The following is a 21,761-nucleotide window of genomic DNA, read 5'->3' as shown; positions in this document are numbered from 1 at the left end:
GTCGTAGCGCCCTCAAGGTGAGGTTAAGGAGACAAGAGAAGATGACATTACGCTTCTCGCTAAGCGTGTAACATTGCCCGGAGTTACCTTGGTCGAGTCCTCTTTCAACCGAGATTCAAGTAAACAGAAAATGTGAAATTTTCACTTCACTCAAATATAAGTACATACATAATTACAATTACGTATTATTATTAAATACGGAAACGTGTTTGAGTAATCCTTTTTCATCTAAAATTCTAATGACTGTTATTCTGTATATCTTTAACACCATTATTTTATCAACAAAGTCATTGTAAGATATAAATTTTCCAAGCACAAATAGATCGTATTTATTCCGGTTTGACAGCAGTGTATTCGCTGATCCAATGTAATTAAGACTTCGAACTCAGTGGGTCTGGTATTATTCACCTTTGAAATCAATCTATTACGGCAAAAAAAAATCGATAGTACGATTCATCGTAAGGTATAAAAATGACACGACAATAAATAGCCAACGGTTTTGATATTATTTCTTCGAACGTGACGTGAAATATCGACAGGTTTCTATATTTTGTGAATTGTTACTGAAATCGCGTTTCTGTAAGATTGTTTATTGTTTTTTGGAGTTTCTATTTTTACTAAATATTTAACTTTCATCATCGCATGAATAGAAAAACAGGTAATGTGTGTAATGCAATTTCATTTTATGCTATTAATTTAATAAAAAAATTAGTCCTACATTTTTTCTTTTTCAATAAATTTTTTTTATTGCTTAGATGGGTGGACGAGCTCACAGCCCACCTGGTGTTAAGTGGTTACTGGAGCCCATAGACGTCTACAACGTAAATGCCGCCACTCACCTTGAGATATGAGTTCTAAGGTCTCAGTATAATCACAACGGCTATCCCACCCTTCAAACCGAAACGCATTACTGCTTCACGGCCGAAATAGGAGGGGTGGTGGTACTTGGACTCACAAGAGGTCCTACCACCAGTAATTACGCAAATTATAATTTTGCGTGTTTGATTTTTATTACACGATGTTATTCCTTCACCGTCAAAGTCAATCGTGAACATTTGCTAAGTACGTATTTCATTAGAAAAATTGGTACCCGCCTGCGGAATTCGAACACCGTTGCATCGCTACATACGAATGCACCGGACGTCTTATCCTTTAGGCCATGACGACGTCACGATTTTGCTTACGTTCCGTATTCGTGATCCAAAATGAACCGTATATGTTTAATAATTTAGTTGTGTTGGCATTTAAGTTTCTAAAAGACTAGACTAGAAAACAATAGCGAGAAATTATCGTGTAGAATACGACCGTATTTTTATTGTATTAAATAAGTCATTAATTAATAAATGATGTGATCCAACAATAAATTCAAATGTTTAACACCCTGCTGGACAAATTTCATTAAGTTCCTTTGGTACGATACTCGTAAGTCTCATTTAGTTTGGTAAACACTAGAGCTTTCTTTTTGGTGGTTCTCAAATTTTTCAGTGCGCCCCCTATTCATGGACTGTATAATTTTTTTTCAATGTCAAATGAAACATGGTTTTTTGCCTGCATATATAAGCAGGTGATCAGCGTTAGTGTTTAATGACCTTTGTATTAAAAAGCATTATCTTAAACGTATGCTACTAATCTCATTGAAATATTACTCTCCTGTCCTCGCATCGTTTCCTCACTGCTGAGGGTCGTGACCATCATATTTTGACATATTTTGAAAAATTACTATCATTTCAAAAATAAATAAATATACCATGACATAATTTTTACAATATATTACTTTAGAAGTAATTTAGAGGTACACACAGGTAATGAAACTATCATTCAAAAATACTCAAAGAAATACGAAAACGCATGTTTTACCATTCTTTTTACAGCCAGACACAGAGTTCACATAATACTCTATACTGTACAAGTACTATACTAATCACATAATAAACAAAATTTCGTAATTATTAAATATAAGAAAATAATTCAGTTATAGCGTAAATAAAAGTACTATCAACATGATGAATGTCTGTTTTTCTTTTCACAAATAAAAAAGGGGCCAAAAAACTTTTAGTACCAAACGCTGACACTGGAGAAACGACAATAACTTCTTGTTGTGCTCTTCAAGGTTGGACGGCGTCGGTCTTTGAGTCTGCTTTTAAAAATCTTAACACATCGAACCCAAAAGGTCCTATGTTTGTATCGCTTAAAAAACAACCATAATTCAATGAAGCTGAAATCGCGTTTTGCAAATAACAAAGTTAAAATTGTATATTTTCTTCAGAGACTTCTTTTCGGTACAAAAACTCAAGGCGATCTGTTATTGGATTCGTATTTACACAGAACGTTTTCTCGGTCAATTTGTGATAAAAACAAATAAATCCTTGCTTGAATTTTTATGGTGAGCAATTAATGAAGCTTGATGATATTTTTATTGCTTTATATGACGAGGCCAGTCCATTGTCCATCTAATGGGTAGAATTGAGTCATGTATATATATGAAGTATCGAATATATATGGCTGTAACACCCGAAAAAGAAACAAATGCTGCAGGGTACGAGCTGAATGCTACCCCATACAAACAGAAATTAATCAAAATTATAATTTTTACTGGGAGACCGGCTCTTGACGCTTTTCAGTTATGACCCCGAGGCGGGAGGGTTTCCATCGCTTTGAACGACAAACAGACGCTGACTGCCACGCAAAGGACTCGGCGAGTACAAACACCGCTTACCTATCGTACTGCTAGAGGAGACATGCAATATACCACACATTGTAAATTAAGGTTATAATTTTAATTCACTCTCAGAAACGAAATAGCAGCCTCTTTTAACGACCTAATTTATCACCGCCTATTTCTGCCGTGAAGCAGTAATGCGTTTCGGTTTGAAGGGTGGGGCAGCTGTTGTAACTATACTGAGACCTTAGAACTTCTATCTCAAGGTGGGTGGTACATTTACGTTGTAGATGTCTATGGGCTCCAGTAACTACTTAACACCAGGTGGGCTGTGAGCTCGTCCACCCATCTAAACAATAAAAAAATAAAAAAAAACATGCCGCAACTTTAAATCCGCGTCATACCTCAGTTTTCCACTATTATGATTTTCATCTTGGTTATCACAACATCGACACGGGACATCTCTCTCTCTCTCTCTCTCTCTCTCTCTCTCTCTCTCTCTCTCTCTCTCTCTCTCTCTCTCTGTATTCCCCCCGGTATTGGTCATGATTCTCACGATGCCACGATAGTTTAGAAAATATATAATACACACTACAGTTCATAGGCTTGACCCGAACGTCCTACATTACGCGTGACCAGAATCGCGCGTTCACACGACGCTTAAATTCAAAACGATAGCTTGTGATAGTCATACAAAAGCAATGCGGATACATGTGCCACTGTTTTTCTCAGGCTAGAAAGATCACAGTTTCGACATTTTTTGCATACTTATTTTATTTATTGATTTAGTTGCACCAACAAAGTGCTCATCTACACAAAACATTGACAAATTGATAATAAGTACATGACAGATGTCACCTCAATTATATAGCAACAGATAGTTAACCACTTATCACCAGGTAAGAGGAGCTCGACCAATGCAAAAGAAAAAAGAAAAAAAAAAAAAGAATTGCTTTAATTATTATTTATTAGTATATTATGTATGCTAGAAGAAGAAGAATTTGACAAGGGCAATCAACGGACAGCGATGTTAAGCTACGTATTTATAAAAAATCGAGTCTCAGAATTATGTCGATGTAGCCAATGCAATTTTGTCATTGTTAATAGCATATGCGATGTATACTCTGCATAAACTGGTAGTAGGACGTCTTGTGAGCGGCCTTGTAGTTACCCAACCTATTTCTGAGGTGAAGAAGTAATGCGGTTTGGCTTGCAAAGTGGGACAGATGTTGTACTATAAAACTGAGGCATAAAACTCTTATCTACTCATCTAAACAATAATAAAAAACTGATAATAGTAACAGATAACAGTTTTCTTTTTAGCCAACACGAAAGTGGATGCTAATTTATTAAAATTTACTTCTACTTGTTAAGCTTTTGTTTTTGTTTCTTCTGTTATTCATATTAACTTATATAGCACCTAAGATTTTACTCCAAATCTATTGCTTATTAATTTAAATAGATATCCACACCAATATGCTGTCTACATTCTCAGCAAGTATAAGAAGGATGTAAAGATACGTCCCCCTTCTCAAATACACTAGAACTACATTCACATTAAACTAGCAAAATAGTATGAAAATTCAAAATTCCTTTCACAGTCCCAAAGCGCCTTGCGGGCCGGATTATATAGAAAAAACGTCATTGTCACGACTGGCTACATCAGAGGGCCAGCCCGTACGTGACGTGTGTCCACAGGACGCGTGACCAGAATCAGATATCGCACTGGATTTTAAAATAAAACGGACGTTTATTTTAACGTTTTCCTAATAATAGTGACGTAACGCCATGCCCAGGCCGATAATTTGGGGAGCGCTGGAAAGATTTAATGCCTCTGTCCCCGGCGACTTATTGGCTTCTATTCCAGATAAGTAAGGTCTCCGTTTGGATCGATCACCATGCAGATGAGCACAAGTTCACCGGCCACATGAGACCTTCATTGTTTTGTCAATAGTCGATAGTCTCATCACTTCTACGTTTATTTCAATCTATTGTATACAAAGTTCAGTGTATATATTAGTAAATTAATAGTTCAAAGTTTATTGAGACACATTTATTTTCCTTACAAATTATTTTAAGTCTTATTAAAAGTTATGAATTGTTTTAAACTCTCGCCGGCTTATCTAGACGACGATAAATATTATTTAACGATTTTTTACCATAATTTTCAGATGAGTTCCCGATGCGAGACCCATACTGGTGGTAGGGCCTCATGTGAGTCCGCGCGGGTAGGTACCACCACTCTACCTATTTCTGCCGTGAAGCAGTAATGCGTTTCGGTTTGACGGGTGGTACAGCCGTTGTAACTACACTTGAGACCTTAGAACTTATATCTCAAGGTGGGTGGTTCATTTACGTTGTGGATGTCTATGGGCTCCAGTAACCACTTAACACCAGGTGGGCTGTGAGATCGTCCACCCATATAAGCAATAAAAAAAATGTGAAGCTTGTCGTGAAGACAGTGATTCAGCTATGTTCCTTGCATTGGCAACGTCCATGAGTGAAAACGCATTAAAAGATGTTTCTAGAAAAAAATAGATCGAAGAAGTCCTATGACCGTAGCAGGGGAGGGAGTTTTGCTGAGTCTGCCCGTCTTGCCACCGCTGGGGTGGCGCATGTCGTCGGCAAAATCAGGAGATTGGGCCTCGACGTGGCGCTCAGTAAATCCGAGGCCATGTGGTTTCACAGGCCCCGGAGAGTGCCACCTGTCGATGCCCATATCGTGGTTGGAGGCGTCCGTATCGGGGTCGGGGTGCAGACGAAGTATCTCGGCCTCATTCTGGACAGTCGTTGGACCTTCCGTGCTCACTTTCAGAACCTGGTCCCTCGTTTGTTGGGGGTGGCCGGCGCGTTAGGCCGGCTTCTGCCCAACATCGGGGGGCCTGACCAGGTGACGCGCCGTCTCTATACAGGAGTGGTGCGATCAATGGCCCTATACGGGGCGCCCGTGTGGGGCCAGTCCCTGGCCGTGGGGGTGGCGAGGCTGCTGCAAAAGCCGCAACGCACCATCGCGGTCAGGGTCATTCGTGGTTATCGCACCATCTCCTTCGAGGCGGCGTGTGTACTGGCTGGGACGCCGCCTTGGGTTCTGGAAGCGGAGGCGCTCGCCACTGACTATCAGTGGCGGGCTGACCTTCGTGCCCGGGGCGTGGCGCGTCCCAGCCCCAGTGTGGTCAGAGCGCGGAGGGCCCAATCTCGGCGGTCCGTGCTGGAATCATGGTCCAGGCGGCTGGCCGATCCTTCGGCTGGTCGTAGGACCGTCGAGGCGATTCGCCCAGTCCTTGTGGATTGGGTGAATCGTGACAGAGGACGCCTCACTTTCCGGCTCACGCAGGTTCTCACTGGGCATGGTTGCTTCGGTGAGTTCCTGCACCGGATCAGAGCCGAGCCGACGGCAGAGTGCCACCATTGTGATTGCGACTTGGACACGCATACGCTCGTCGCCTGCCCCGCATGGGAGGGGTGGCGCCGTGTCCTCGTCGCAAAAATAGGAAACGACTTGTCGTTGCCGAGTGTTGTGGCATCGATGCTCGGCGACGACGAGTCGTGGAAGGCGATGCTCGACTTCTGCGAGTGCACCATCTCGCAGAAGGAGGCGGCGGGGCGCGTTAGAGACGCGCAAGCCCGCCGCCGTCGAGCGGGGGCCAGGGAGGCGGATATCGCCCAAGCCCTGGCCCTCTAATTGTTTCGGGTCCCCCTCATATGTCGGTCTGGGGACCGGCGAGGGGGACCTAAGAAGACGTCGTGCAAGCTGCTCTGCACGCGTTTTACGCAAGAGCATCCGGGTGATGGAAGGCCGGCTATCCTCGACCCACGCTGGTTCTGACCCAGCGGAGTATTCCGTAGGATAGCTCACTCTAACCGGCGCCATCTAGGCGGGCTCCGGATAGCCTGCCGACCGAGAGGGCTGGTGGTCGTGGCGCCGACGACCGCCAGTCCGGCGTCCCGAGGGGGAGGGTGAAGGGAGAGATGTGCTCCGCACTAAACACTTCACTTTCCCCCCTTTGCCTTTTCATGAGTTCTGTCTCATGTGAGGTTTGGACGTTGGTTGTTGAGCGACAGGAGGTTTTAGTCGGTTCGACTCCGACATGCTCCGCCCGCCGTCCCCAGTGGAGGGCGGAAGTCCGGCGATTTCCTCCTGACCAAAAAAAAAAAAAAAAAAAATGACCGTAGCAGTTTTAATCCGAAAAGAAGGAAAATTTTAATAAAGCGCTTCTTATACTGGAAACTAAATTGATGCATTTAAAAACGCTAAAGAAATAGATCCAGTGCGTATTGACAAACGGAACGGGTAGACGAGATAAGTTAGCCCGCGGGTGTAATTTAACATGAATTCAAAACAAATTATGTCAGCATCTAATTTTCGGGCAACGCCTTTTGGGTAATCATATTTTGCGCTTTGTATTGTTGAATATAATTATTTTGTATATATTATTTTTATGGATGTATTTCAAATGTGCAACGTATGAAGAAAAATTTTAAGGATATTTTTAAAATAAATCAGTTCAAAAAATTGTTAATTAAATTTCAAGTCGAGGAGAGAGACAGAGAATACACTTTATTGCACACCAAAAAAACATTCAAAAAGCAGATACATTTGTACAATAGGTGGTCTTATCAGGATAGATTCATTCGCGAAGCAGCTGCTCTTGAGTTGTTAGGTCTCCTTCGGAAGCGCTAGGGCAGCTGTTAGTAAATCCTATCTCTCCTCGCTAAGCCCATGCTCGCCCTCCTGTTCTAGTGAAACTGGAAAGGCCTCCGAGCTACCAGTAAACCCTCATTCATAAAAAAAAAACTTTTATTTACAATCGCCAAGCCACGGGCCGCGTCTAGTGCTATGAAAGTGCGTTCACAATGTGAATGATGCCCGTCCAATAATTCAATAAAGAGTTATTCTATTGTAGACTTTATTATGTCTTTCAATTAGCATTATTTTGTTTGTGAATTCACAATGTTAAGCTTATAAAAGTCAAACTAAATTATTATTGAACTAGCGACCCGCCCTCGCTTCGCTTCGGAAACTGCAAATTATTATTGATTTCTCCACTATTTCATGGAAGTTATTATACACTAGCGACCCGCCCTCGCTTCGCTTCGGAAACATTAAAACACACATGAAACCAAAAAATAAAAAAAAAAAATTAAAAAAGTAGCCTATGTTCATCAGGGACAATGTCGGCTTCTAATGGAAAAAGAATTTTTCAAATCGGTCCAGTAGTTTCGGAGCCTATTCGAAACAAACAAACAAACAAATCTTTCCTCTTTATAATATTAGTATAGATATAAACCTTCCTCTGCAATCACTCTATCTATTAAAAAAAACCGCATCAAAATCCGTTGCGTAATTTAAAGATTTAAGCATACATACGGACAGATATAGGGACAGAAAAAGCGACTTTGTTTTATACTATGTAGTGATTACAATCAATTATCACTACGATTTTCGCTAGTTTGCGTCCTAATTAGCCAGATCGACACGAAAAAACTTGGGACGATAAGGTTCACATGACTGTGGAGTAATTCTGGATCCCGGATCTGACTCAATTATAAGACAATAGCGTAGGCATTTTGAATTGCAATCACGATTAAAAACATCCGATTCATAAAACAATCATAATTGTTGTCAGCTCTAAAAAGAATCTTTTGAGTAATGGAAAAGCGGAGCTTCTGAAAATCAATGACACATCGACACTGACATGGCGAGCGTGTGCACACTCGCGACTCACATATCATATATATCTTTGTCTTTTAAAACTACTTTCACATTACGCTAGAATAAAATAGTATATAGCTCATAGTACAATAATATCGCACATCATACATTCTTCTGGACACGTTCACACTGTACTGTACTATATATTATTGGCTAAGTATAGGCTGCTATTAAAAGAACAAGATTACAAATTAAAAGATGCACTCGATTAAAAAACTACACAAGCACACCTCGTAAGGAATCCCTCAGAAAACCAACGTACGAACACAGAAAAAAACCTCTAGTAAAAATTTTCTATTTTTTTACATATACAACATAACATTACTAATAATAATAATAATGGTTGGTTCGAAGTAAGTATCAGTTGAATGGAATATTTGAAATGCTCTTCAATTGATAATTATTTTTAATCTTCTTCTTCTTAGTCGCATACTCCATTGCTGAAGGTCGTGTCCCTGAAAGCCCTTCGTGGCTCTTTGTACCATCAGCTTCCATTTCTTTCGGTTTTCGGCTTCTCTCAGGGCGGTCGCAACAGAGGGTCCAGTGAGCGCAGTTATCTGATCTGACCAACGGTATGGCGGCCGGCCGGCGGGTCTTTTCCCTTCTACCTTGCCCACCACAGTCAATCTTTCAAGGTTGTCTAGTGGCCGCCGAGCAATGTGACCAAAGTAACCAAGAACCTTCTGGTAGCAAATCGTTGAGTCTCGTTTCTATGCGAAGTTGCTCGAGGACAGATTTGTTCGCTCTCTTGGCGGTCCAATGCGGTGTATTCTCCGCCAACACTACATCTCGAAGGTTTCTACTTTTTTCCGTTCTGTTCTTCGAATTTAATAATTATTTTTTAATTTTTAATATATGTATATTTTTTTTTGATTGGTTTTATAAATTTTAAGTATGTTTGAATGATACTATGTACACATATGTACTTGTTGTTGTTGTCTGAAATAAAATAATACATTCAAATCATTCATTTTTGAACAGTCCGTGTGCGCGCCCCCAATCTCACATGTGCTCTCTACAATGAACACGAGCAGTGAGTGAGTATGATTGATTGCAAGCGGACAGCGTGTCGATGGAGCAGCCATTAATGTGTGAGTACATCGGTATACTAGCGAAATGGCGGATAATAAATTGTTTTTCACTAACGGGGGATGGTTTGTAAGGAGATTAAGAGCGGCTTCATGTTTGTATGAAAATTGGGGACTGAACTGTGCGATGCGAATTTTCAGACCTTCAACAATATAAGTAATGCCAAATTTGGAATCAATTATGAAATCAACTTGTGGTAATTTAATGAGGGGTTCGAGAATAATAGATGATTTTTTTTGTCTAGATGAGGAGAAACTTGTTGTTCAGGGTAGGGTCAATGGTAAGAGATCTCGTGGACGAATCCCCTTGCGCTGGACTGATCAGGTGAAAGACCTTACTGAAACCTCACTTAACGAGTGCGTGCGCTGAGCCTCGGTTCGCAAACTATGGAAAACATCTGTCAATGCAAGAATTCCAATCGACCACGACTTCTCCGCCAAGAGCAACCGATTATGGATGAGAAGATGGCCTCGGGAAAAACTTGATGTTGCGATCTACCAGCTACCATAGAAATCCACCTTAAGACTTGAGTTTAAAGTCTTCATTTCATAATACAACGCCTTTCCCAGACTTCATAACACATGATTGCTTCGCAGCCGTAATGGGGCAGATAATGATAGCCACCCTTGGGGACTATAAATACGATTTACTACTATTAGAAATAGTCTTGTGCGTTGACAAATACAATGTAAACGCATTCGTAAAAGACCCGCTTTTTCTAATAAATATGATATATAAATATTAGCTACTCTGGACCAATTAATTTAGAACAAAGTCACCCGAACATTTCCATAGAAGAAACAGTACAGAAAACAGAGTCAAAAGAACCCCTCAACGTTCTCTCTTTTCACGTCAAAAGAACAGTAATCGACCTGCCAACAAATCAGGCTATGAATGTCGTGCCTTAACAAACTAAACAGGAATCCTGTTCACGCTTACAACTAAGGCACGTAATCCCGAATCGATATCACTATATACCAAACGAGATCGAGTTTGGTGCGAATCGTGACATTTAGGAGAACCCGTGACTCCATTTACTCGATACAAAAGGAGTGTGAGATCAAAGGAAGTTTGTTAAGGGCGTTACCAAGGGATCCGCGGCCGCACGTGAAAATCCCTCGATTTTGTCAAATGTCAAATTATTCAAAATTGAGATATTCGTTACTGAACGCACGTCTAATAAAACTAGAGATCCCGCAGTAGTCGAAATTCGACTATAATTAATTGGAATTGTAAGTTTGTACACTATTATGATTGTATTTTATACTTCTATAATCACAAATTTCGCCAAGACTACACTATAGAAAATATTAACAAAGGCAAACAATATTTAATCTATTCTCAATTTGACAACAGACGTCAATAACAAAAGTTTGACAATAAATAGTATGCTTGCGTGTGTGCGTCAAATACATGGTATGTAGTGTGTGTAATGTTTTCTTTATTGATTTAATGTATCTTTTATGCATTATTTTAAAAAAATTATTAGCAATGTGCACTTCTTCTCTATATTCTCTATAAGTGTGGAAAATTTCATACTCCTCCGTCCGCGCAATTTTCGTAAAAAGGGATACAAAATTTTTGCTTCACGTATTAATATATAGATAAAACCTGTTTTCAATCTGTCAATTTGTCTAGTTCACGTGACCATCTTACGCCTGATTTAGTGTTTCAAAATATCCCTATTACCTCGTCAGTTGTATCATTCATTATTTTCCAACAACGTTTACCTACCCGCAGAAGTAGTGCGCAAGCGTCTATACTATTTTATTAGATAAAGTAAATTGTCAAAATGTAATTATAAAATTAATTAGACATTCAACTTGTTGTCGATATTAAGCTTGACACTCGTAATGGAAATGAAAAAGGCGATTCCACATTCTAAACAAATAAAATTTTAATTTTACTAACTTGATTATAATATTTATGTATACCAAATATTCTACTGTGTAAGCCAGCTTAGATATCCTTTGGATAAGTTAAGCAATAAAGCTAAACTAAAAATATCAGAGCGAATAGCGGTCGGTCGAAAAGTCCTTGTTCGCACAGTGGTCCCCGTAACAATAAATTTTTCATGGAGGATATTTTTGGAGAATTTTTATTATGGAGGATTTTTTTATGGCCCGGAGGCTTTTCCAGTTTCACCAGAACAGGTGGGTGAGCACAGGCTCAGCTAGGATGAGTGGGATTTTCTAACAGCCGTCCGAGCGTCTCCGAAGGGGACCTAATAGCTCAAGGGCAAAGATCCCCCTAAATCACTTGGAATGTTATTATCTCCGAACTAAACCCTCAGACACAGCCTACTGAGTTTCTCGCCGGATCTTCACAGTGGGTCGCGTTTCCGATCCGATGGTAGATTCTGCGAAGCACGGCTCTCGCTAGGGTTCGTGTTAGCAACGTCGTCAGGTTTGAAGCCCGTGAGCTCACCTACTAGTTAAGGCTACGCTGATATAGCCTCTCAAGGCTCTCAGCTTGGGTAGGAAAAAAAAACCGAATTAAAACTAACAATACAGAACCATCCCAATAAAGAATACAAGAAGCTTAAAAACATTACGTTCCTTTGTCGGCATCGACCTGTTTTCGAGATGCTAAATGTGCCAAATTGTTTGCCAAGCGTTTGTTGCGCTCGTTCAAGAGAGGTCCCACGTTAATAACCCCCTTCAGTATTAAATTCTTTTCAATTTTGTAAATTCAAATTATTACAACGTTAACCTATTCACCATTGTTTAAAAAAAAAAAGGGTGCGTGTACTGATGTACGCGCGTAAGAAGCTATACTTTATTTTTATTAAATTTATTTCTTTTTTTTTATTTAAATTTTAATCAATTTGAAAAAAAATCGATTAAACAACATCCTCAAACACGCATATTGGACATCCCTTTTCTTGACATCGTATAAATTCGGTAATTCTCGGTACGGTTCGGAAAGTTCACCTGCGGCTATATTCAGACTCGCCAAGTTACGTAGGTCGTATTGTAATGAGCGATTTAGTGGGCAACTTCATTCTGTTAATTTTGTGTCACGGTGCGCGCGCATTGTAAAATTTCACTCCCATCAATTTTTCATATCGCTAGGCGCGTAAGAAGTATAACTTCAGCAATATTTTGACTTCGTGAATCGTTCATCCTTACTTATTTTTGAAGTCGTCGAGGCCTAAAGGATAAGGATAAGGCCTAAAGGATCGTATGTAGCGATGCACCGGTGTTCGAATGCCGCAGGCGGGTACCAATTTTTCTAATGAAATACGTACTTAGCAAATGTTCACGATTGACTTCCACGGTGAAGGAATAACATTGTGTAATAAAAACGAAAACTCGCAAAATTGTAATTTGCGTAATTTCTGGTGGTAGGACTGTCACCCCGCTTATTTCTGCCGTGAAGCAGTAAAGCATTTCGGTTTGAAAGGTGGGGCGGCCGTTTTAACTAGACTGAGATCTTAGAATTCATATCTCAAGGTGTGTGGGGCATTTACGTTGTAGATGTCTATGAGCTCCAGTAGCCACTTAACACCAGGTGGGCTGTGAGCTCGTCCAACCATCTAAGCAATGAATAAAAAAAACATGTATAGTGATTTCATATTACACCTAAACTGTATAATGTCTATTTATTATACGTATGTATTTTCTTTAATAGTTTATTGTGATTTGGTATACAGTAACATACCTACTGTATCTTTATCTTTTTCAGAATTTCTCTAAATAAAACGGACTGGAAGAGATCGCCTTTAAAGGTTAAAGCCGCCTGGTATAAAACTATATCTGCTTGTTGACGGTTTTTTTAATGTTAATTGTGTTTTGGTATGCAATAATGTATATTCTCTTTCTCTTTCATCTCGTATCATTCCGTTTCGTTCAATTTCATCCAATTGGATAACAATACCAAATAAATTGTTAGTTTTTTTAAACTCGAACCTGACAGCAATACCATCGCAAATATCTAATGGCCATATTGAAAAAGGCAGAGGGTATTCAAGAGTTTCAATTAATTATAAAGTATATTATTTTGTGTCTTACAACATTTTAAACGTAAACGTCAACTTTAAAACTTATGAGATAGGCGAACAGTGTGCTTAGTGAGAGCTTTTTTAACGTTCTCGATCGCGTAAAAGTTAACTCAAATTTGTATGGAGTAGGAAGGTTTGCCTACGTTTTCCGCTAGGGGCGCTGTCCAACTGCATACAAATTAGAGTTGACTTTTACGCTAGAGAGAACGTTAAAAATAAATAATAGTTTAAAAAACTAACAAAATACGCTTTTATAGAAAATCTAACTAAAAAATAAAAATTAATTTTTAATAAATTTGAATTAAAAACGGTGTAAGAAAAAATTATTTTATTGTAAAAAAGCGTCGGGTGCTTTTCAGGTATCATCAAAATAACCCTTCTACTCATATCTGTCTATCATAAAATATTTATAACTGCTGATACCATGCACCTCACGTTTTTTTACAATAAAATCATTTTTTCTTACACTATTTTTAATTCAAATTTATTAAAATTTGTTTTCTATTTTTTAGTTAGAATTTCTATAAAAGCGTATTTTGTTAGTTTTTTTTTAACTATTATTTATTTTCCATATTTTGGTTGAATTTAAATTTTTTCAATATTTTTTTCAATATTGAATTGCCATCGGTCCTTAATAAGTATACCAAATTATCGAGTTAATCCGACGTTTTGAAGGCGGTCAAAATCATGTTCAAAGATTCCGTTACATACTAACATACATACGTCTGAAGCTAATAAAAGCGTATTATAAACTCGCACTGAGCACACAGATCTCTGTAGGACATGATTATGTTATGATGTTTTACACGAAGCTGACAAAACGTTTCGCCCACAAATACTGGCCTAAGACCTACGTGCTGTCATAATCACCTCTAGCCCGAGCAAACCTGACTTATTTATGACTAACACAAAATAAATACGACCCAGCGGAGTGAACTCGCAAAGATTTCTCTGTCTATTCTTTGTTTTAATTCATTTGAATTTTATATCCATTCTACTACACTAATTGGGTCTGAAGTATTGATGCATGATTAATTGTTTTTAATTTACAACTAAATATAAAAACAAAATTAAAAAAACAGATGCGTAATCTATACTAATATATTATAAATCTACAGTGGTTTTTACGGATGTTCCGTTATAACTACTGAACCATGCATCCGATTGACTTGAAACTTGGTATCCTTGTAGAAAATACATGTACTTAATGGATAGGCTAATATTTATATGAGTGTTGGACTCCCTAACAATAATGACGATAAATAATAATGTTAATTTTAAATGCGCAGCGAAGCGGGCGAGTACGGCTGGTGTTTTATATTTATTTCGTTAAACATTAAAACGAACCGAAAAATACGTCATGAAATACATTTATTTGATCCTACGGCCTACGTCACGGAATACAAAGGACGTTTGTCACAAAGCGAATCTTTTTTTTTTCATCTTCTATAAACGCTCGTATTTACAGCTTTGAAGAGGGTTGAGCTCTATAATTTCGTTTCGTGAACATTTTTTTTTTTTTTTTTACGTAAACTTGCACGCGACTTCACCCGCTCAAACATTCTCACGGACCCTTCAAACTACCTCTATTTATTTGCAATACCAGACCGATTTCATGACTTCACCTGGGATCTAAAGCAAATGACAGCTTTTTTTTCCTACCTAAGCTGATAGTCTCGAGAGGCTATTTCAGCGTAACGTTAACTAGTAGGTGAGCTCACGGGGCTCAAACCGGAAGTGTTGCCTACACTGGCTCTAACAAGAGCAGTGCTTCGCAGAATCTACCACCGGATCGGAAACGCGACCCACTGAGAAGATCCGGCGAGAAACTCAGTTGGCTGTGTCTATGGATTAATTCGCCAATCGAGCCCTTCGTCCTAAGCGACGGGCTCGACGAGGACGGTGACCGGTGCTTGTGGTACCTAAAAGGACCGTTAATGGATCGGAAGGATCCGTAATGACGTGTTTTGGACGACGTCGACTATTTACCATTCGGTCTACAGGATCGGGTATGTAATAACAATTATTAACACGGTAACATTAACAGTGGCTTTAAGTCACCGATTCCGTAAATATGTTGTAGTATATTTGTAGTATATTCTTACTCAGCCCTGGTAACACTAAAATTATTTTGTAATGTATTTAGCGCGTTCTATGTCCAACGACTGACGCGGGAGGCTGAGCGCGGTTCTTGACCCCCGAGCTTTGTACGCATTCATTGCGGGTCCGCCAACCATGACTTTGTAGCGCGCAACATTGACACATCTAAGTCGTACTTGGGCATCATCGGATAGAATCTGAATTCCCGAATACGCAGGTGTCACTATATGTTAATCAACAAGAATCGCGATCCGATTTAGCGTTTAACTTAAAATCTTGGGAATATAACTACTATCTCCTAGTGCCTAGATTCCTTTCTCCGTTTCTTGTTAACATTACGGTAAACTACCAAAACATTATGAGTGTTTATAAAATATATGTAGTGATTGACTTATTTATTTCTAATTGCAAATTTCCCGTTAGTGTGAGAGTAAATGTCAAAACAAATTCATTAAAAAATATACGCATTTAAACTTAGCGTATAATAGTGATTTACGTTGGACTTGGTATACTAGTGTATAGCAGTCTTGTTCGCCTAATTAGACGAAATTAGTCAATTAGTGGGCAAAGCATCAAGTTTGATGACATGTTCATGATATACCTAGCATTTCCTGGTTACCGGGACACATAGATAATATAACATGCCGCTACCCACCTTAAGACATGAGGTTAAAGTCTTAATTGCATTGAGTAACAATCCGATGCATTCGTATCGAGCGATTCGACTCGACAGGTACTTAGTCCGAGTTTTTTAACGTTCTCGATAGCGTAAAAGTTAACTATGCTATGCAGTTGGAACAGCGCCCCTAGCGGCAAACGTAGGCAAACTTTTCAACTCCATACAAATTTGAGTTAACTTTTACGGTGTCGAGAACGTTAAAAAACTCGCACTAAGCACACAGTTATTCTAATAAAATACGTACTTAACAAATGTTCACGAATGACCTACACGGTGAAGGAATAACATCGTGTAATAAATATGAAATCCCCAAAAAATATAATTTACTGGTGGTAGGGCTACTTTACTGCTGTCAGTCCGGACGGGTAGGTACCACCACCCCGCCTATTTCTGCCATGAAGCAGTAATGCGTTTCGGTTTGAAGGGTGGGGCAGCCGTTGTAACTATACTGAGACCTTAGAACTTATATCTCAAGGTGGGTGACGGGCGGCGTTTACGTTGTGGATTTCCATGGGCTCCAGTAACTACTTAAAATTAGGTGAGCTGTGAGCTCGTCCACCCATGTATGCAATAAAATACAAAATTTGCTTAATTACTGGTCATGTGAGTCGGCACAGGTAAGTACCACCACCCTGTCTCATGTCTCTTGTCTCCAACCGGGTCTATTAGCAGTCGTAACGTTTTGTTGGTTATCAAAAATCCTAATATGAATCCCAGCAACGATCCCGGACTAATATTAACTGTATTAAATCAGTTCTCAGTCGATAAAATCTATAACACGAAGTTTTAACAGTGACGATTGCAGAACCATTAGGTCTTTAGATAAGCAATTTCGTTAAACCAAACTGCCCCTTGTTACTTTAAGCGAAGGGTCACTTGTTATTGTGTGATAAAGTTTAGGACATACAGCGTTACGGTTCTGTTGGATAATTTCGGTCAAAGTTTTCGCTGTACGTGGCAGTGAAGGTCGGTGCTTCGGCAATTAGTAAGATCCGAATTTGCAATTCAAACCGATCTAAAAGATTGCTTTTAGATCGTACTCGAATTGACGTTCAAGCGTTTTAATATCGTTACGAGTTCTATAAAAGTTACAAAAATATTTAAAATGTTTCATGATTTTACAGGAACTAGAGGTCCCGCAGTAGTCGAAATTCGACTATAATTAATTGGAATTGTAGGTTTGTACACTATTATGATTGTATTTTATACTTCTATAATCACAAATTTCGCCAAGGCTACACTATAAAAAAATATTAATATAGACAAACAATATTTAATCTATTCTCAATTTGACCACAGACGTCAAGAATAAAAGTTTGACAATAAATAGCATGCATGCGTGTGTGCGTCAAATACATGGTATGTAGTGTGTGTAATGTTTTCTTTATTGATTTAATGTTTCTTTTATGCATTATTTTAAAAAAAAATATTAGCATTATGCACTTCTTCTCTATATTATCTAAAAGTATGGAAATTTTCATACTCCTCTGTCCGCGCAATTTTCGTAAAAAGGGATACAAAGTTTTTGCTTCACGTATTAATACCTAGTCAGGTCATAAGTATTGTCACACAGTAAAAACTTTTCTTTTAGAATGCTGGCCACAAAAAAGTTTATTGAATTCGAATTTCGAGTTGTTCATGAAAATAAAAATGTATACTTTTAGAATTTTACTCATTTTTAAATATGGAGTGGACGCTTAAAGAAGACCGTGTTGCAGTTATTGCGTTGCATCGTTGCGGTTACGCGCCAATTCAAATTTTTAACATACTGAAAAATTTGAATATAACCAAAAGATTCGTTTATCGTACCATCAAACGATACAATGAAGACTCTAGTGTAGATGACAGGTCAAAAAGTGGTCGCCCTCGGTCTGTTAGGACTCCAGCAGTGATAAAAGCTGTGAAGGCGCGAATTCAAAGAAATCCCAAACGTAAGCAGAAACGTTGGCCCTTCAGATGGGGTTAAGCAGAACCACGGTGAAAATTATGTTAAATGAAGACTTAGGGCTTCGGGCATATCGAAAAAAAAAAGGACATCGTTTGAATGCTCGTCTAATGGACCTGAGACTGAAGAGATGCCGCGCTTTGTTGAAGCGGTACGCGGGAAAAAAATATCGGGAAATTCTTTTTTCGGATGAAAAAATTTTTACCGTAGAAGAGAGCTACAACAAACAAAATGATAAAGTGTACGCACACAGTAGTGAAGAAGTGAGCAACCGTATTCCGCGTGTCCAACGAGGTCATTTTCCATCCTCGCTCATGGTATGGTTGGGAGTTTCTTATTGGGGCTTAACAGAGGTACATTTTTGTGAGAAAGGTGTAAAAACGAATGCAGTTGTGTATCAAAATACAGTCCTGACGAACCTTGTGGAACCTGTTTCTCATACCATGTTCAATAACAGGCACTGGGTATTCCAACAAGATTCGGCGCCAGCTCATAGAGCGAAGAGCACACCAGACTGGCTGGCGGCGCGTGAAATCGACTTCATCCGGCACGAAGACTGGCCCTCCTCCAGTCCAGATTTGAATCCGTTAGATTACAAGATATGGCAACACTTGGAGGAAAAGCGTGCTCAAAGCCTCATCCCAATTTGGAGTCACTCAAGACATCCTTGATTAAGGCAGCCGCCGATATTGACATGGACCTCGTTCGTGCTGCGATAGACGACTGGCCGCGCAAATTGAAGGCCTGTATTTAAAATCACGGAGGTCATTTTGAATAAACTTTAGTGTCATAAGAATCTATGTTTTGTTAAGTTCATTTTGGTATATGAATGGTTACATAATGAATAAACTTGTTTCAATTATTTTACATTAAACATGTGACAGAATTTATGATCTGACTATGTATATAGATCCTATTTTTAATAGATTCACTGAAATTCCATCGTTCCGTCTTAATATTATTACTAAGTGCGGAAACTTGGCATTGTGTAAACCAATCTACAAACTAGTCGTACACTATGTACAAATATATATATATATGTAATATAAAGCAAAAACTTTGTATTCCTTTTTCCGAAAATTGCGCGGACGGAGGAGTATGAAATTTTCCACACTTATACAGAATATAGAGAAGAAGTGCAGAATGTTAATTTTTTTTTCATTTTTGTATAAAAAGTACATTAAATCAATAACGAAAAACATTACACACAATCCCACAACCATGCTTTTGACACAACACACATGTATAAACTCTTTGTTTATTGTCAAACTTTTGTTATTGTCTTAAGTCTGTGGTAAAATTGAGAATAGATGCATATTGTTTGTCTTTAAAAATATTAAATTTGTCTAAAGTGTCTTGGCGATGATTATAGAAATATAATAGTCTTTGACAAGAAAATCATATCATAATAGTGTACAAACTTACAATTTTAATTAATTATAGTCGAATGTATACTGCTCGACCACTAGTAATAATTAAAATGTCAATCTAATTTAATTTTCAACGATTAAATACATAATGCACAATTTCCACAAAAAGTACGAACTTGGTCTAATACCTAAAAAAATAATACTAAGAGCTTATTCTCGTAAAGTTTAATGACCTTATTCACACACAATAAACCAAGCGCTTGCTTTAATAAAATAAAACAAAAACACCTTACAACGCACGCATTCTGTGAAATCGACTCAATTACAACACGCGAACCTTCCTACGAAACTCATTACATGGACGTATAAAACGAAGCACTCAACTTCGAGTAGGTACTTTTAAAGCGACTGAAAACGACTCGCACTTGCCGTTTATACGCGTTTTTTTTTTTATTCTTGTATAATCTGCGTATTTCTAAAGCCGACACAAAATGGCGTCTAAACGAAATGAAGGCGGTAATAATGAAATTATCTTAGGTTATAAATTTTCTTTTAAATTTAATTCGGAAACGTGCTCAATTTATGTTTAAACAGTTTTACACGTCATTACGGATCCTCCCGATCCATTAACGGTGCTTTTGAGGTACCTCAAGCACCGGTCACCGTGGCTCGACGAGTGAATAGACTTAGTCATAGACACAGCCCACTGAGTTTCTCGCCGGATCATCACATTGGGTCGCGTTTCCGATCCGTTGGTAAATTCTGCAAAGCACTGCTCTTCCTAGGGCCAGTGTTAACAACGCACCCGTGAGCTCACCTACACGTCAAGGTGAAGCTGATATAGCCTCTCAAGGCTTATCAGCATAGGTAGGAAAAAGAAACGAAGCTAATAAAAGTGTGTTAAAAGTTTTTTTCCCTACCTATTCGCTGATAGCCTAAGGAGCTAATCAAGCTACGCTCGTCGGGGAGGTGCGCTCAAAGAAGACACGGCAGAAGGAGCGTCATTCCGTTTGCCTTAACTGTCATAGAGCACGATAATACTGTCAAGACGCGCCAATGGAAGTCTCACGTCACACAACCTTTTCTATCAAAAGACGATTCACGTACTATCATTAAATCACGATTTAGTAACATTATAACGTAAATTAAAATTTAAGTTTAGGTTTAACGCTATTCACGTACTAATTCCCTTCGAAACACGGTTCACATAATGTTAAATTACAATAAACGACTTGAATAGCCACCCGTAAAGCAAGATTAAACGCCAACTTTTTGTGCGGTTTTACTTGGTCGTGTCAATGAAAGCCTTTACAATGTTAATTTAAATTCTATCTCGAAATAGATTCTTCTTGGATTAACAAGAATTCGCTTTCATAAAGATTTTTGTGCAGCATAACACCATTCTTGCTATGATGAATTTATAAAGACTAGTGGTCCCGCAGTAGTCGCAATTCGACTATAATAATTGGAATTGTAAGTTTGTACACTATTATGATTGTATTTTATACTTCTATAATCAAAAATTTCGCCGAGACTACACTATAAAAAATATTAACAAAGACAAAAAATATTTAATCTATTCTCAATTTGACACCAGACGTCAAGAACAAAAGTTTGACAGTAAATAGTATGCATGCGTGTGTGCGTCAAATACATGGTATATAGTGTGTGTAATGTTTTCTTTATTGATTTAATGTATCTTTTATGCATTATTTTTAAAAAATATTAGTATTGTGCACTTCTTCTCCATATTCTCTATAAGTGTGGAAAATTTCATACTCCTCCGTCCGCGCAATTTTCGTAAAAAGGGATACAAAGTTTTTGCTTCACGTTATATTTATAAAGATACGCATATTTTTAATATGGCATTTAAAACCGATTGATATTTTTTGATACTGGCAATACACTATATCGTACGCGTGGCTCATTAGTTCATGATCTCGCGGTTAACGAGGCGCTACTAATTGCGAGGCGCACGTCCCGCCTTCCGCAAAAATGGCGGACGCTCGTACACATTTAGGTAATTTAAAATTTATGTTCCGAACGCGCGTACTACACAGTGCGCAAGCAATACCTGGTAGCATTGATCGTGTATAAAGAACGTTGGCGGCTGCGACCCAAAATGTTTTCGATTGCTTTCCAAAAACACTAATAAGCAATTGCTTATTAGACATTAGGTCTATTTTCGAGTACTCTCCTCAAA

General features: G+C 38.6%; 1 long non-coding RNA gene across 1 annotated transcript in view; it reads right to left on the bottom strand.

The window, feature by feature from the left end:
- Positions 1-18,156, bottom strand: part of LOC149499900 (uncharacterized) — a 352,066-nt gene extending 333,910 nt beyond the window's left edge. Inside the window, exon 1 of the long non-coding RNA XR_016325367.1 lies at positions 17,788-18,156. This is a non-coding gene — a long non-coding RNA (uncharacterized LOC149499900). The remainder of the gene's footprint in view (positions 1-17,787) is intronic.
- Positions 18,157-21,761: the final 3,605 nt, after the last annotated feature.

Source organism: Bombyx mandarina, chromosome 25 (genome assembly GCF_030267445.1).
Source record: "Bombyx mandarina strain Sakado chromosome 25, ASM3026744v2".
Taxonomy (NCBI): Eukaryota; Metazoa; Arthropoda; class Insecta; order Lepidoptera; family Bombycidae; genus Bombyx; species Bombyx mandarina.
Note: the sequence above shows the minus strand (reverse complement) of the source record. Positions and strands in the feature narration are given on the sequence as shown.